Below are 19010 nucleotides of genomic sequence, written 5' to 3'. Positions count from 1 at the left end.
GGTTTCACAGGTCGGCGCAACATCGAGGGCCGAAGGGCCTGTACTGCACTGTAATGTTCTATGTTCTATGTTCTATGATACTGAAAATCTAAAATACAAACAGTATGTGATGGAAGTACATAGCAGATCAGGCAATATCTGTGGCGGGAAATGGAGTTAATGGGTGTAAATTTGTTGTGGCATTGGAATCTCACCTGTTGCAAGGGGAGCTGGTGAGAGACTCTCGCTGTCGCTTTTCAGGAAGGCCCATCAAGACATAAGCAAATGAGGCAACAGCACAGCCAAAAGCAACATTTTCTGTGCATCAGGATGCAAGGGGCAGAAATCTGCCTTCTGAGAGCTGCCAGTTAATCAGAGGTGACAGCTTTTGTCCTAGGGAGGCTGCAGCTGACAGGACAGGATCATGGAGTGTCTTAGGGAACAAGTAGTAGGATAGTTGTGGGTTTCATAAGTGGAAGTTGTGGGGAAAAAGTGCTGGAGTTGACAAAAAGGCAGGGGCAAAGCTTCTTCTGGCTTTTGCACCATGAAATTTATTTTTTATGACGAGACAAAACGTGGACAAATGAGGCGTAGATGGCTGGATAGTAAACACCCAAATGCAAAGTGAATGAAGAAAGAAACTAGCATAAAACTGAACCTGATATTTTGTGAGCTTCATCTTCAGGAGAAACATAGAAACTAGGAGCAGCAGTAGGTTATTCAGCCCTTCAAGTCTGTCCCACCATTCAATACGACCATGGCTGATCCTCTGTCTCAATGCCATATTCTTGCTATGATAGGTACATTCTTTGTCCCTATACGCTCGAAAACGACTCTTACAACCAGTTTAATATTTCAGACCGGAAGAAGATTTTTCTGTTAACCATTATCATCACGGCCAGATGAAGTGGGGTGATCACTTCCTTACTTTTTTTAAACCCTCTTAATTAACTACAATTTTTTTTAGTGATCAAATCTAGATCAAAACTAAATTAAAACATAATTACTAGGCAAAAATGAATTATAAGGTCAACTTCAGTCAAAGCAGGAGGCATTTTATTACTTGACACTTTGAGAAAAGTAATAAAAACATGCCATCAAATATACTCGAGTTAAAACACTTATAAAAGTGAGGGGAGGAATGGCTATACAAAAGAAAGACAAAGGCAGTAACTGCTTGAAGTTTTTAAAGTCCTGATGTTGTAAGAATGACCCGGGCCCTAGCTCGGTCTAGTTGTAGTCTGGTCTCTTCAGCACTTTTCCTAGTTGCTTTTTCACTGGGAGTAGTCTATGAGATTGAGAGAGGGTAAAAGAAGAGTTTCCAGAATAGTTTCTGTTATCAGTGTATGTTGCTTTCTCTCCCCTTTGTTGCCCAAAGGCTGCTCTTGGTATGTAGTTCCTTTACAGATTCTGGTGTCTGTGTCATTGTTTCATTCCAAGTTGGACGGTTGTAAGCAAACTTTCATCTCTGAATAGCAAATTTATTACGTATGTAGAGTAAAACAGAGATGTGAATTAATTTACCCTTCACTGAGTTTCATTGCCTCTTTACTGAAGTAGTAATTTGGATGCAGCCAGCTTTATATATTCCATGTGAAATTTCTGTTCTTGTTTAAAATCTCCAACATCCACAGTTCTTATTTTATTTTTGTTTTTAGGCCTTCTTAGTCTCTTGCATCCAATATGGTACTTGTATCTCTGTTGCTGTTCAAAACTTCCTCTTGCACACACCTCATTCATCTTTCTTCCTTCTACATAGGGGTGCTCATCCCCTTTCACAACCACATTAATGAACACCTCCATGAGGATGTTGGTTTTAATTCTCTTGAAGTGCAGCCTGCCTCTTTTGAATAGATGCTTCATGCCCTAGAACTGGTGTCAATGCTCCCAGATTCTGAAGCCTTCCCACCTAATCCTAATCTTAAAATAAGCATTGATCCCTATTTCTTGTCTCATTAGCACATAACATTGAAAGTAGTTCAGTAACTGCTACCATTAAAGTCCTACCTTTTAACTTTCTTCCTAACTTTTGAGCATCTGACCATAGCACATTAATAGCTGCCCTTTCGATGTCATTAGTACCGATATGTCCCACAACCTTTGCTCACTCCCTTCCCCTGCAGAATATTCTGCATCCTCTCAGTGACGCTCTTTATCCTGATACCAGTGGGGCAACATACCTGACAGGTCTACAGAATTGCCCTCTGTAGTCATAACTACAGAATTACATATAAAATGACTAATTTTACTCTTCGCTGTTTATTCCTGTGTAATCCCTTGCCCATCGGTGCCTTGGTATACACCACACTCCCTTTAGGTGTCATCACTTCAGAAGTCTTCAATACTGACCTCTGGATGGAGAGTGTCACTAACTCCAAAGAATCCTATTCACTATACCGATTCTGACTGCCCTGTGAGCTGACCACCTCCTGGAACATGTGATGCACAAACTTGCCCTGATGCTCCACAGTGACTCCAGAGATAGATAAATGCCTGGATTTGCATCCCTGAGGACTATCTAATAACAACTGCCGAAAAATACACAGCTGGACATCATGTGAAAAATGGTGAAGCTTTATTGCTGCTATTCATGTTGAATAATTTAGCAACTCACACAGACTACATGCTGATTTGATAATTGATCATTTCAAATGATGTGCTGTAATGTGTGAATTATATCTAATATGAATCAGCATCTTCAAACGAGAGGTGAGAAAATTCTAGAAACTAATACTGTTTTGTTATCATGAACAAAGAGTCAAAAACCAAAGTATCTGAAAAATGAACTGGATTGAATTCATGGCAGGTATTGCTGACATAGCCATGTGTACCAGACCTCTAACATTGAAAATCGTGGTAGAAGTAACAGCCTGTGTCTGCTAAATGACTAGACTGAAGTTATAAAAGTTGGCAGAAGGAAGTCAATCTGAAGTTGTGGCTGACATTCTGGCGTAGGTATTGCTTGTTTTAGACTGCTTTCTGCCAACTTTTATAACTCCAATCAAGTCATTTCGCAGACACAGGCTGTTCATATAAATGCTGAAGAGACAGGGTGATGTAACACTTCAATTCCATTCAGTTTGGAAAATATCGTCTTATTAAAATGAAGAATTCCTGCCTGTTTGCATTTACCCTTTGTGTAGATAACTGAGATTTTAAGTTGCCATTCTGGTTCTGTTCATGGACAGTTCTCTCGTTTATTATTGGATTTTTATTGTGTGACCATTAGCGGGATAAGGGGGCAAATGAATCAGAAAACATCTAGCAGTGTTAGCAAGTGCTGATCGATGCTACTGTGATATTGAATTATTGAAGTTTAGGCATTGTTCCTGTACTGATTGGCCTTCCCTGGAAGTGATTTCCACCCTGTCAACTGATGATGATCCTTAGGAATATTTTGGCCACTACCACAATGAGCAAAATGTCTTTCCTACAAAATGTAATACATTTTCAAGTATTTGCCATAAATCCAGTATTTTGCACAGAAAGAAGGAGCCCTAGAGATTTGAGACCTTGGAACTAAAACACGTTCCCATGGGCTAAAATGAACACAGTAGTCAGTACAACAACCTTTCTTTTAGTACAGCAATATAAAATTATAATTGCATCATATATGAGAAAAGAATTTAAAATAGAAAGTTCTGCATTTTAAACAATGATCAGAAGATGGATTGCAGTTAAAATAACAGGAATTTAAAAACTGCTCACCACAATGAGTTGTGTTGATTTTACTATACAGCCACAAAAATTAAAGGACAATGATTGAAAATAATACTTAGGCCTATATGAAGCAAAATAAATTGCATACTCGCAGTTAGCACAATTCAATTTCTATTCAACTCATGATTGCTATTTTCTATTTTTGTAGTACTGGTTACTAACCATTCCTTTAAAATAGGTGCAAAAACTCTAAGCTGCATTTTTAATCAAATAACTCAAACTTAAACTGAATTTGGATTCAAAACATTGATGCCTAAAGCAAGTTCAACATGTTTCAATGTCTCAACGTTCCCCAAACACTGACTCCCAGGCAACTATAATACATGTTATAGGGGCATAGTGGTAATGTCAACTGGCATAGTAACCCAAAGGCCCAGGTTAATGTTCCGGGAACATGGCTTTGAATCTTACAATGGCAGATGTAGAAATTGGAATTCAATTATTGAATCTGGGAATTAAAAAAAACTCTAATGGCTATCACAAAAGGATTGTTGATTTTTGTAAAAACCAATCTGCTTCACTATTATCTTTTAGATAAGGATAGCTGTCTGGCTTGCATGCAAGTCCAAAGCCACATGAAACATGCCTGACTCTTAGATGTCATCTTAGTTAACCTGGCAAACTACTCAGCTTTATATAACTGCTACAAAAATCTAAGAGAAGGAAGTAAACTGGATGGATCACCTGTCATTCTCCTAGGCACCAGAAAGAAACAACAGCAAAATCAGCCCTGTTGGCGCTGCAAAGTACTCTATTAAATCTGAGGGACTGTGCCAAAACTGGGAGATCTGTCTCACAGACTGGTCAAATAATAGGCTGACATACTCATGGAATTATACCTGACAGACAATATCCCAGATTGTTACTGTTACTGAGTGTGTACTGTCCCAAAGGCAGGACAGTCCCAACAGAACTGGCAATGCAGTGAAATACTGTCAAGAGGGAGATGCTTTGTGTGTTTTCAACACTGACTCAGGATCAATGAAATATAGAATCAGGTCAAACTTTGGCAAGGAAACCTCTTCATTACCACCTACCATCTCTGCCTCAGCTGATGAATCAGTACTCCTCCATGTTGAACATCAATTGGAGGAAGCACTGAGGAGGCCAAAGGCATGGGATACTCTCTGGTTGGGGGATTTTAATGTCCACCACCAAGAGTAGCTAAGCAGCACTGCTAGGAGCTGGCTGAGTCCAAAGAACATAGCTGCAACACATCCTCACCAATCTCTCAGTCATAGATGCATCCATCCATGACATTATCAGTAGGAGTGGCCATGGCATGGTCCTTGTGGAAACAAAGTCTTGTCTTCACATTGCAAATCCTCCATCATGTTATGTGGCACAATCACTATGCTAAGTTATTGAACAGATCTACCAACTCAATGCTGGGTATTCATGAAGTGCTGTGGGCCATCAACAGTAGAAGAATTGTATCTAACCACAATCTATAACCTGATTGGCTAGAATATCCCCCACTCTACCAATACCGACAAGGCAGGGCAATGCCTCAGCCAAACGATCAGGTCCAAGCTCTGCAGTCCTGCTACTTCCAGCTGTAAGTGGACTGTGGGCAATTAATTGACCAATGGGAAGAGTTTCTATCAAGGTCACTCAGTTCTTGGATTTTATTACAAATTTGGTCCAAACACAGACAAAAGAGCTGATCTCCAGAGATGAGTGGAGAGTGACTGCCCTTGTCTTTGAAGCAGCATTTGATTAAGCATTACATCAAGGAACCCTGTAAAAATGCAATCACTCGGAACTGGAGGAAAACTCTCCATTGGATAGAGTCTCACACAGTCTATCAGGAGCGAATCTAACCGTTACACTTTGCCATTCATTGACACCTTAAGAACATAAGAACTAGGAGCAGGATTAGGCAATTCAGCCCCTTGAGCCTGCTCCGCCATTTGATACGATCATGGCTGATCTCATCTCAACTTCATTTTCCTGCCCATTCCCCATAACCATTCAACTCATTACTAACTAAAAATATGTCCATCTCTTCCTTAAAACTTTGTCAATATCCTAGCATCCACTGTACTCTGAAAAGTTAATTCCACAGATTCATGATCCTTTGAGAGAAGTAATTTCTGCTCATCTGTTTTAAATTGCTACCCCATCCTAAAACTACAACACTGAATGCCTCACATTGAATATCCAAAAGGTTACCAGTGACCAGAAAATAAACTGGGCATACAAATATAGTAGTTACAAGAGCAAGTCAGAGACCAGGAATTCTGTGCTGAGTAACTCACCTTCTACCTTCCCACCTCTAAAAGGTACAAGTCAGCAGTGATGTAACACTTTCTACCTGCCTACCTCGATGAGTGTCAACAAAATTCAAGAAGCTCAAAATCATCTAGGATAAAGTCCATGTGAATGTTTACTTGAATAGCAATCTACCCACCATTCAAGGTTCACCACCTAGGCTAAGGCTAGCAAATGCCTTGGAACAAAACCACCTGCTAATATGTCCCCATGCCACACACCTGACTTCAAACTATATCACTGCTCCTTCATGGTCCCTGGTTAAAATCTTGGAACTCCCTCCCTAACAGCGTTATGGATGCACCTACATAGCAAGTGTGGCAGTAGTCCAAGAAGGCAGCTCACCACCACCATCTCCAGGCAGTGCTAACCCAAGTCAGCAATGTTCATATCCCATGAATGAATTTAAAAATATTTTCAATGTTTTAAATTTACAATCCTATTATGAAACTATGGGTTGGATTTCACTTTGAAGACGGGAATCAAGAGATGGGCAATTTCCCAAGATTATAGTACCACTCAGACCACCAGTGCCCTCTAATGGCATTTTCATGATTTTGAGTTGGAGACTGGCTGGAGCTGCTGCTATCTCAAACATGAGGGTTGAGTCAGATAACTGCCAAGAGTGCCAGGTTGGAAGACTCAGTTCCGAAGATCAGTGTGAAGCTCGGTGACACTAACCCTCTTTCCCCTAACACTCCGATACCTACCTGACCCCTCTAACAATGCCCCATATACTCCCATAATGGCCCAAAACACTTGTCCAGTATCCACGAAAAGCAGAAGTCACAATCTTTATATTTATGTTGAGAAATCTTTAGAAAGCTCACAGTCCAAAGATGTGCAGGTTAGGTGGCTTATCTATGCTAATTGCTCATAGCGTTCGGGGATTTGCAGGTGAGGTAGATTAGTCATAGGAAATGCAGGATTACAGGGATAAAGGTGGGGAGGGTGGGTCTGGCTGGGATACTCTTCAGCGGGTCAGTGTGGACTCGATGGGTCAAATGGCTTGTGCCGGCACTGTAGGCATTCTATGATTCCATGAAAGACATCTGATCAAATAACCAAACACTGTTGCAGAACAGTGTGGAGGCCAAATCATTAAGTATCTTTAAAACAGAGATAGTAAGGGATCAAAAATTACAGGAACAAAGCAAGAGAATGGGTTTCAAAAACATATCAGCTTTGATTGAATGGAGGATCACACTAAATGGTCCAAACGGCTTATTCAGCTACTTTATCTTATCATATGGTAAGCAAAAATGAGAATAAAGCCAAAGCCTGTAAAGACACAGAAGATTAAACAGGGACTCAAGTTATAAGCTGAAATGCTTGAACTGCATCTTGAGTCTCCAACTTCCGAAGTGCCAAATCAAAAGACGAAAAGTCATGCCTTAAGGTTAAATTGAAATACTGAGTGAAGCTGAGAAAACAGCATGAGCCTAAAAGCAAGATAGTGAATTAAAATGGCTGGCACCTGGAGGCTCAGGATCACAAATAGCAATCCTACATGTCTGCGAGGGTTCCGTTCCAAAGAACGCCCTGAATGATAAAATTCGCCAATGCAGAGCTCATTAAAAACATACTAAAAATTGCAGATCCTTGAGTTTTGTCTGCAGGTCTTGATTTTCGTTGTTACTTTTTTTTTGGTGCAGATAGATAAATTTGCAATTTGTAATTTTGCAGATTCACAGGATTTATTGTTTGCCACCTGAAAGGTTCTGTTTCCCAAAGTGGTTATCAATCAATGTTAGTGTCCCTGGTGTAAAACAGAATGCATTATGGGTAGCATATAATAAATTGAAAAGCATAACGGTAAATTGCTGTTCTTCTAGAAGGAATGTTTTGGGGCTTGGATCGTGAGGAGCGAGGCACTGAAAAGGCAGGTGTTGAATCTCTTGCACTTGGATAGAAACGTGCCACAGGAAGGGATGTGGGTCTTGACAATGACTGAGGAGTTGGCAAGAGATGGAACAGTCCCTTTGGAATAATGAAAAGGCAGAAGCTGTGTTTGATAGTGGCACCATGCTTGAGATGCTAGAAATGGCCCAGGATGATGGCTTAACACTGGTCGGGCCTCCATTCAAGAAAAGGTTCTCATGCCAATTGGTGGAGGATAGTGGTTTGGAGACATTGCACTTCATGTTGTGAAGGAGGCAGTTTTAGCCAGGAAATTTGAAAACTCCAAAGTATCAGAGAGCAGCAGAAGAGTTGTGCTTCTCAGTGGGCAATGACTGGACACAAGGAATAGAATGTAGAGTTGCGTAAGAAAGAAATCACATCCTTCAGATGCATCTTGTGTTTCTTTACTTGTCCCGTTCCCTCTCTTTTTGGCCTTGCACTATCAATTCCTTTATTATTTTACCTCTCCTTTATTCCGCCCTATTGCAGACCTGACATTTTGTTCACTTTTCAACTCTGCCCATTCACTTCCTTAAACCTATTGTATTTCTAACATTTCCCATTCTTATGAAAGGTCAGACCTGAAATAAGAAGAGTTTTTCTCTCCACAGTGCTGCATAACCTGCTGGGTGTCTCCAGAATTTACTGTTGTTATGTCTAAATTTCTGTGCTAGCTCTTGATCAATCACACTGAACACTTGTGCACGATTGTGCTATTTTTACTTATGAAAAGTTAAACATAAGATAAAGCAGCATGCAATTAACTGTCAAGACCTGTCATCTTAAGGTACACCAATAGTTAATTGCTTTGCATTATTTTTTATGAGCAAGATTATTTGTTACTATAGCAGCTAACATTCTGGCTGTTCAAGGATCAGTTGTAACAATATGTGGTTCTACCCATGACCTAGAATTTGTCATTTCAAAACAAGGCTGATACATAAAAGTTGGGGGGGGGGGGGTTGGAGACAAGAAAAGGAAATAATAAAATATGCCATCAAATACAAAAGAGTTCCACAAAAATTTTCTGAAGGAAAATTAACTGCAATCTCTCCGGTGAGGAATTCCTGGGACTCAGTCATTTTGGTTTATAGAATGGTGGTAGAGTGAATAACCACAAGTGTGTGAACGAGAAAACATCATAGATATAAATATATATCTGCAACATACCATGCGTACTCGTGTAAAAGTCGAATTTTTTTAGACTGTTAAATTTATTGGATCAATAACAACAATGAATTACCAGTGGTAAGCTTTTATTTATACTTACAAAAATTACACATGTTCAACATTTTCAGCACCAAATAGAGTTTCATAATCATCAGGATGAATGATATCATCGTATGGATCCTCTTCATCTTTGCTGTCTGTAGTTAGATTTAGCACATCGTCTGCTTCTTCTTCTTCATCTAATGTCATCCCATTATTCGCTCTCCGTACTGTCCAATGTATTCGTAATGTTTCTTGAATGATTTGAAAATAGTATTAGCTTTTACTTCCTTCCATGAATCAACGATCCATTCACAGATCAGTGGCAGTGATGGAGCCCGCAAACTGCCTCTTCTCGTGTATGTTTTTTCTTCATCATGCATCCAGTTATTCCACTTCATTCTCATGATGTCCTTAAATGGCGTATTGATACTAACATCCATTAGTTGCAAAACATTTTTAAGTCCACTGGGAATTACAGCTACATCAGTGTTATGTGATCAGATGTTATCAACAACATTCTTCACCAGCTGTCATCTAAACTGGTGCCAGATGAGCAAACACTTTTCCTGTGTAGTCCATCAGGGCTTGAATTCAAAAACTTCCTTTATCCATTTTCTACATCCAACTTCATCCATCCAGCCTTGTGGATCATATGGGTGACAATTCCTTTTGGAAATTTCTCTTTCGGCAAAATTTTTCTCTTTAAAACAGCCATCGGTTTTAACTTAGTGCCATCAGCCATACTAGAGAGAAGTAAAGTAAACCTACTTTTCTCATGGCCAGTGCTTTTCACCAATACTGTTTTTTGTCCTTTTTGGTTCATAGTTCGATTCTCCAGCATGTTGAGAGTAACAGGCATTTCGTTCATGTTTCCAATGCATGATAACTTGTAGTCTTCCTTTTGCCGATTTCTGATTACGAACTGGTGAAACTGTAATATCTTGCCTCCGATTTCAGCAGGCAGCTTTTGTACAATCTTAGTTCTCTACCAAAGTACTAAGTCATGCCTTGTCATGAACGTTGTGCATCATCCAGCACTTGCCTTAAAATCCGAAATTACATCCTTTGATTCGTTTCGTGCTTGGATTTGGATGGCTTCACGTACCTTCCATTTTGACAATTTTCAAGTACCCACTAAGCAACTTTTTTCTCCAATTGTGGCCACTTGCTCGGTTTACCTCTGTTGGCACTTTCGTTTTGGCATTGTCTGAAGCTCATTCAATGTCCTTCTCCAGTCTCTCACAAGTTTCTCCAAACAACAAATTCTCTTGCTGCTACACAGTTATTTGTCTTCTCTGCAACTTCAATAACTTTCATTATAAATGCTGCTGTATAGGTTTTGTTTTTTCTAGAGGGCTTTTTTACACAAAATGATGAAGAAATTACAAAACCCCAACTAGGTATAAGACTGTATTCCTTGAGTGCCAGACTCTGGCCTGATGCATCTTCAACTTCCGTGCCAAATTCTTCTGTTTCCATCCATTTTCTCTTGTCTACTGTTGTTTTAGTTTGACTCTCATACAGTCTCACCGATCATTTCCTCATTGTAACATTTACTGTTATTTACAGGATAACTCACAAATGTTGATCTGTTATCTGTGAAGAACTAGGGTCGACTTTTACACGAGACAGATGGGAAATTCAAGATTTTTTGGCCAAAAATAGTGGGGTGACTTTTACATGAGATCGACTTTTACTCGAGTACATATGGTAAAACAATGACAGTACAATTTAAAGCAGCAATAAAAATAGTTTTATTTATCCAAACACTGCACCTTCTATATTTCTGCTTCCAAAATGCTGCACTAAAATGATGCCATAGGTTGCTTGGGTCTGCTCAAATAAATTCCAGATAATTGTCCTTTTCGTACAATAATTTTCAGACCGGAGACATTACAGTGCAAAACAGATCATGCACAATATCAGCTCTAAGATTCCTGTTGCTATTTCTCTTCTCTTCATTTTTGCACAATTAAAAGGTGCATTGTTTAATAGTTTCAGTTATTACTCATCACGAAAACCAATTAGCATGTTACAGAGTGGTTCTCTGCCATTAACTGCTTTGCTTGACTTTATAAGTGATATTTACATAAATTATCTGAACATGGGCATTAAGGGAACAGTATGACAATTTGCTAACAAATCTAATTAGGTGATATAATAAATTATAAAAAGAATGGAGGGTGCTATATTAATTGCTAAGTTAGGGACTTAGGAAAATGTATAGTTAGTGTGTATTTGGGGGCGAAAGAATAAAAATATCAATTTAGTTAAAATTTCAAATGGGATAGCAGAACATTAATTAAAAAGCAAACATTTGAAACCTGTGATGTTATACTCAAACCCACAAAAAAATTACAGGCGGGGGTGCACTGCTCAACATTAGACTTGTCCCTTGGTTCTGAGATCCTGTGTTCAACTACAGGAGAGCACAGCACAGAAACAGACCCTTTGGCCCAACTGGTCCGCGCTGACCAGATATCCTAAACTGATCTAGTCCCATTTGCCAGCATTTGGCCAATATCACTCTAAAACCTTCCTTTTAACGTACCTATCCAGATGCCTTTTAAGTGTAATCGAACCCACATCCAACAACTCCTCCAGCAGCTCATTTCATACATGCACCACCCTCTGCATGGAAAAGTTGCCCTTTAGGAACCTTTTACATCTTTCCCCTCTCATCTTAAACCTTTGCCCTCCAGTTTTGTACTCTCCTACCCTGGGAAAAAGACCTTGGCTATTCACCCTATCCATGCCCCTCACAATTTTATAAACCACTCTAAGGTTACCTCTCAGCCTCCAATGCTTGAAGGGAAAAAAGCCCCAGCCTATTCAGTCTCTCCCTGTAGCTCAAACCCTCCAAACCCGGCAACATCCTTATAAATCTTTTCTGAACCTTATCAAGTTTAACAACATCCTTCCTATAGCAGTTTGACCAGAATTGTACAAATATATTCTAAAAGTGGCCGCACTAATGTCTTGTACAGCTGCAACATGACGACCCAACTCCTGTATTCAATGGTCTGACCAATGAAGGCAAGCATACCAAACGTTTTCTGGATAATCATTTAGAGGGACACCCCTTTCAGCCCTCAAGCATGTCCCTGAGATTCAATCATTCTACCTGTCAACCATTTTAGTTCTCTGTTCATGTCCATCTTGGCTTCTATTCTCTTCGAATGAAGTGCATTTTCCATCGGTGTTTACAGAATAACGTGTTTTGTTTAGGTACTTTACAGCTTTCTAAAATTAATTCGAGCTAACTATTTCAAATCATAACCCTGCCTTCCAGTTTTTAAAATATCAGTTGATATTAATTTTGCAATTGTCATTTATACCTCTAAACCTATTTTTTGTTCCTTTGCTCGCCCTATCTCCATCTTCATTTTTTTCTCACTCATTGTGCCATTTGGCATTTTATTTTTGTTCCTTCTTTCACAGTATTTCCTTATGGTCTGTCAGTCCTTGTTCTTACTCGTAACTTGTCCATTCTAATGGAAGGTCATAACAAACAATAACTCTGTTGATCTCGAATGATGTGGCAAGATCTGCTGTGTAATTATAGTGTTGCTTTTGCCTTTTCTTTCAGATATCCAGCAACTATAGCAAATTGCTTTTACACTTACTACTCTTACTTGTATTATTTGAAAAATAAATGGTACACTGGCAAAAGTTTAGCCCGCCTTTTCTCTAGTTTCAGAAAGCCTCCTGCCTGCCAGCTGTAAGAATGCTGGCCGAAATTAGTTTGCATAACTACAAACCATTTTCTGGTGGGCATCAGGAGATAGCAAGAACTGCAGATGCTGGAGTCAGAGTCGACTCCTGAGTCCTGATGTAGGATCTAGGCCTGAAACATTGACTCCCCTACTCAACTGATGCTGCCTGAACTGCTGTGTTCCTCCAGCTCCACACTGTATTGATTCTGGTGGGCATCACACTACTTCCTCATTTTGGCAATAATACTCAAGATGCTGATGATTGATCTGAGAAATAGTCAGCAAATTTGAGGAAGAGCAGAGGTAGCTCAGTAACAAAATGGTGTATTTAGTCCACTTTTAGGTTGACACAGGTATTCGCCAATATCTTTCATTGTGCATGAAAAATATATTTTCCCAAAATGCATTAAAACCAGATATGTCGGACTGACCATTTTCCTTTTAGAAGTTCCTTCCTTACCTGTCTGCAGCCAGAGAATCAATTAATGAATATATAGAAGCGCTGTCCTTTGCTCGAACAATTGCTTGCAGATTTTCTTCAATGAATTTCTTATTAGTTTGCACCTCACGCAGAATTCTTTCAGCGTCTTCAAACATTGATTTTGGTGCTTTTACGGATTGAAGCAGTGAAGGCTTCTGAGAGTGATTGGTGTTTGTCTGTCTGCCAATACAGGTAGGCTGTTTGAGCTAGAATTGAAAGTACTTTAGATTATGCTTTGGTAGATAAAAATGAGAAAATCTGAGAAAAAAAATAAAACAGACAACCGCAGACACATGCATAAGCTGATAAAATGGTAATAAATATATTCAAATATTCATGTTGAATATGTCCAAATTTATGAATTTCTACTTTATACCTTTTAAATAACGAAGTAACTGCAGCACATTTCTTTTCAGTCACAAAATAAATAGATGTAAAACTAAGAAAGTATAGTTGCATTGATGGAACGCAAAGCTACTGTTAGTTTTCTCCACAAGAAAAACACATCCATCTTATGTCTAATACTATCAATATTCTTTTAGAAAACCAAACTGATTTTAATCTCAGATAACATGGTGTAGAGCTGGATGAACACAGCAGGCCAAGCTGCATCAGAGGAATTTTCTGAAGGGTCTCGACCCGAAACGTCAGCTTTCCTGCTCATCTGATGCTGCTTGGCCTGCTGTGTTCATCCAGCTCTATACCGTGTTATCTCAGATTCTCCAGCATCGGCAGTTCCTACTATCTCTGTAATGATTTCAATCTCAGCATTGTTTGATATTCTATAGGTAAGAAAGTCATTCTGGATTACAATGAAATGAAAATCTATTTCAAACCTTCAAAAAATTGTTAAGGATATGAAATCTTATAATATAGTTAATTGAAAACAGTTTCTTTTCTCCAAATATTCTGTATAAAAATATTATTGAACTCAAAATAAATGAAATATATTTGCTGTCAACTGTTAAAATTATTACACTTTTAAATTTCTTTCCTCTAAATAAAGAAAATTCCATCTTCCAACATATAAATATGCAAGCAATTCTATACTTTCACTTAAATTTTCTATTAAAGAACATAGTAAAAATTATTTTCAATGGGATTAAATGAAGTATAATTGAAGCAATAGAAAAGGAACTGCACAGATTGCTAACAAACAGGGAATATAGAAAAGTAGGTCAGTGGAGCCTGCAAAGATCTTGAATAAGGATTGAAAGAAAAAAAGTGATGTAAGCCAATATCTCCTATTCACAATGCTTTATTCCATACTATTGATAAGAATTCTGAGGGCTAAATTTGATAGCCCCAGAATCTGACACTCAATAACATATCTGGCACCCTCTCACAGGAAAAGGTGACACACAAGGCAGCAGCGGTAAACAAGAAAGGGTCACCTGAATTTCCTAAACTTCATTGAGGAGATCTCATTGCCTGTTATTAGGATGCCCATCCAAAGAGCCGACAGAGACAATGGTACCCTCATACCTATTTGTCCTTCTCACATCCCATCGCGCCCATCATCTTTCATCCTCCTCTAAATATTGTTCTTTGATGCTTTCACGGGATTTGAATGTCATTTGTGAGGCCAGCATTTATTGCCGAACATAAAGTGTCCTTCAGGTGGGGGTAAACTGCCCTCTTGAACTGCTGCAGTCAGCAAGTCATTGGTACACCTACAGTGCCATTAGGAATGGAGTTCCAGAATTCTGACCCAGCAACAGTGAAAGAACTGCAGTGTGCAGTTTAAAGTCAGGATGATGAGTGACATGGAGGTGGTTGCATTCCCTTGTTGTTTTAGGTGGAAGGACAACATGAGCAACATAAGTGAGTGAATAATATAATTAAATAATTAATTAGAACTCATTATGAAAGGTACACTGGGTAATAAGTCAAGGCTCCAGTACAGGAGCTCGTGAAGACTACTGTGACAGAAACACAGAAAATAGGAGGAAGAATAGACCATTTACTCCTTCGATCCCGCTCCATCATTTAACATGATAGTGGCCGATCATCCAACTCCGCATTCTGTTCCTGCTTTCACCCCACACCGTTTAATCCCTTTAGCCCCAAGAACTATGTCTAACTCTTCCTTGAAAAGAAATGTTTTGGCCTCAACCATTTTCTGTGGCAAGGAATTCCACAAACTTACCACTCTCTGAGTTTTTCTCATCGTTCCAGCCTTTACCCTGTCTAGTCCTGTTAGAATTTTACAGGATCCCCACCTGCCCTAATTCTTCTAAACTGCTGTGAATATAAGTCCAACTGATCCAGTCTCACCGCATATGTCAGTCCTGGCATCCTAGGGATCAAACTGGTAAATCTTTGTGCACTCCCTCTATAACCAGAAGATCCTTCCTCAGTCAAGGAAACCAAAACGCGTTAAAACCCTGTAAAATTGCAGCAAGACAACCCTTGCTCCTGTACTTGAATCTTCTCACCGTGAGGGCCAACATAGCATTTGCCTTCCTTTCACCATGGATAAGAGTGGGAATTTCAGTATGGGAATTCAATAAGGGACTGTCATAAACAATATTTTATTATGGAGGATTGACACGATTATTTGCAGTAAAAACGTCACATTCCAGATGGCTGTGTTCTGGACATCAGCCTCCGTCTTGAGAGGAACTTGCAAAGGGAAGAGAAACCTCCAGTTGCCTTAGTCCATGTAGGTACCAATAACAAGCAAAATTAGGAAAGTGGATCTGCATTGACAGCACTAAATTTCAAACCGAACCTCAAAGGTTATAATCTCGAGACTATTACCTGACAGCAAGTTAAGAGATGAAGTTTGTAATATGAGAAATGACAGTCACAGAGTAGCAGGCAGGGGCAGATAGCAATAGCCTTAGAACGGTCCAACAGTCATTACCACACGTTACAAAGTTAACTAAACAACAAAAGTAAAAGGTCTGTATCTGAATGTAGCATTTATGATAAAGTAAACAAATTGATAGTCCAAACTGAAATAAATAAATATAATCTGATCACCATTTCGGAGGCATGACTGCAGGATGACAAGAATTGGGTCTTGAATATTGAAGGGTATGATGAAATAAGTTAATAGAAATTATTCAAATACAATGCACCGTATGTAGCATTTAAATAAAGAAGCACTGTGCAGAAAAGTACAGGACTGTCAATGACCTTGAAGAGTAGCCCAACATCTGTGACACAGTTCAGTCAGGGGAACTACTTCAACAGTAAGAATTCATGAAAGAAACAGTATATGCAAAACGATATGACTTATTTTTGTGGATGATTAATTACATCAGAGTAAAGGCATTCTTCAATAGTAGTGACCACAATATGATTGAATTTTACATTCAGTTTGGAAGGGAGAATATTAAGTCAAAGCCTAGTATTTTAAACTTAAATAAGGTGGGCATAAAAGCTGAGCTAGATGAGGTGAACTGGTATACTAGGTTAGGATGATAGATAACAGGGACAGAGTGACAGACATTTAAAGGTATATTTCAGAAAACTCAGACTAAGTATATACCTAGTATGAAGACTTCTGGCCTGATGATGGAAGGTCATTGAGGAAGGAGTGAAGATGGTTAGTCCTTTGATATTGTCCTGAAAAACTCCTGCAGTGACATCCTTGGACTAAGATGCTTGATACTGAATAAGAATAATGAACATCTTCCTTTGTGTGAGGTATACCTCCAATCGGTGGAGAGTTTCCCCCTAATTTTCATTTACTTCAGTTTTGCTAGGTCTCCTTGAGGCAGACTGTGTGAAGGGCACTCACTTCCTGCTCATCATTCAGTGTTCACTTTGTTTGACTCTTGCCACAGTAAAAAAAAAACTTCTCTTTTAAACTGTGGAATGTTGTATTTTTATTCAGTAGAAAATTGGCATCTCAAATTTCCTTTATTTTCAAAAAAAAGCTACGAGTCTTTACTGAAATTAAAACAATAAGTGCGCAATGAGGCTTGCAGGGTTTCACAACAAAACCAGCAAACTATCCTGCAAGAAATTACTAAGAAATGTGAGCCATTGCCCCGTAGGAGTGAAAAGTGATCCTTGGAGAAGGGTACTTTCTGGCTTCTGTCAGAGAGTTAACATTCTTTCTCTTGTTTCTACCACGTAGCCAGTGAACTTGCCATTGTAGCTAAACCATCTAGGCTGCCCAGATTTCAGCCACCTATGCTAAGACAGTAGCCAGGGCTCCTAGGTTAGAGTTGCTCAAGGTATACCTCCAAGACCAGTTGCAATTGACAACTACAAGTCAGCAGCCTTGTTGTAGCCACTGTCTCGAAACACCAAGGATGGTAAAGGTGCACAGAAGACAGGGATTAAGAAAATGCACTGGTGATTGGGTGATTTTTGCATACAATAAGGAATATTTTGAGTAATACATTTGGAATTTTTTTTTGTTTTCACTGTCACTGTCAGAGAACAAGGAAGGTAAGGCGTGGGACTGTTAGTAAATGGGAAATGGAGTTACAGTTACTGGTATTATACTTGGATGAGATTTTCAAGGACAGCTGAGCTAGCAAGTGGCTATCAAGATTGCCTCCCTCTTTCCTTTTCTTTCTTAAGTTCCTCATCCTCATGTCCCAGCCCCTAAACTGTACGCTGTACAGCTAGTAACTTTCAACAAGCTGCTCTGAAAACTCTACTCAAATTTTAACTGACAAGTTCCACAACAGCTCAGAAAATCCACAACATTTGAAATAAAATAAAACAAAATATTCGAATAAAAACTCAATTCACCTATTGCTCAATGTTAACAGGTCCTTTAAAAAATCCAGGATCAGGATTCAGATTCAGAACTTCATTAAAATCTGATCATTAAAACTTCATTAAAATTCCTTGGGCCTTGCCCTGTGTGTCACGTTTTGTTGAAATCCATCTGGTATTTTTGAAGTATTATATTTTGAAACCAACAAAGAGACAGAGGCAAAAGCATCACCTCCACTCTGGCTGAGGTAAGAAACCATTGATTATGAACAGGAAATCAACAGTCAAATCCCATTAAAACCAGTAAGAAATTTAATAAGTTAGGCCAACTACTGCAATAATTTAAATTCTAGGTAGAAATTCCTGAATAAAGTCTTGATTCCAAAGCTACTACAAATTAGAGTATTCCACTGAGCTAACTGTGGTGGCAAGATTAATCAGAAATACATGAGGGGATTAGTCTCCAGGCTTGAATCAGAATATGGTGTTATTCTATACAAAAATGCCAATGTAACTGAAAAGTCTTAGCACAGATGTAAGATAAATGTTGGTGTATGCCAAATACTCCAATACAGTGAGTAATTATCTTATGTAATTTTTGCAAAGGAAGTTCTGTATACCTTATGGTTAATTTAATTTGGCTTAGCTGCTTAAGTGCTGTACTATACATGGACCTGTCTGAAACTGGCAGTGTAAAGGGACCTCAAGGGGAATTAATCTCAAATATATTGATCTGCAGTACCATCTTGGCAAGGAAGTATGAAATATACAATTCTGAATACAAAGAGTAAAAATGGATAAGTGTTCCACAAGCACACATTTACTGCCTATACCAGTTAAAGGACTCTTCAACGAGGTCTGCAGGAGCCTAGTTAACCAAAACTTGGTGTGGCCTAAAGTAATTTTCTTGTACCATGCATCAAATGGAACCAGAGTGTGAGTGAAACATTACAGTTTCACACAGAAAAATTCAGTTACCATTATAAAGAATCCACTTCACACTGACTGGATCAAATAAGTGCATATACATACATGCTAAT

General features: G+C 38.9%; 1 protein-coding gene across 1 annotated transcript in view; it reads right to left on the bottom strand.

Moving 5' to 3' along the window:
- Positions 1–19010, bottom strand: part of LOC109935203 (protein TALPID3-like) — a 286726-nt gene that overhangs the window by 18037 nt on the left and 249679 nt on the right. Inside the window, exon 12 of the mRNA XM_048600285.1 lies at positions 13264–13490. The gene's annotated coding sequence lies outside the window, so the exon portion shown is untranslated. The remainder of the gene's footprint in view (positions 1–13263; positions 13491–19010) is intronic.

Source organism: Rhincodon typus, chromosome 8 (assembly GCF_021869965.1).
Source record: "Rhincodon typus isolate 14 chromosome 8, sRhiTyp1.1, whole genome shotgun sequence".
In the NCBI taxonomy this organism is placed as follows: Eukaryota; Metazoa; Chordata; class Chondrichthyes; order Orectolobiformes; family Rhincodontidae; genus Rhincodon; species Rhincodon typus.
The sequence above is the reverse complement of the archived record's forward strand: the minus strand, read 5'-3'. Positions and strand labels throughout refer to the sequence as shown.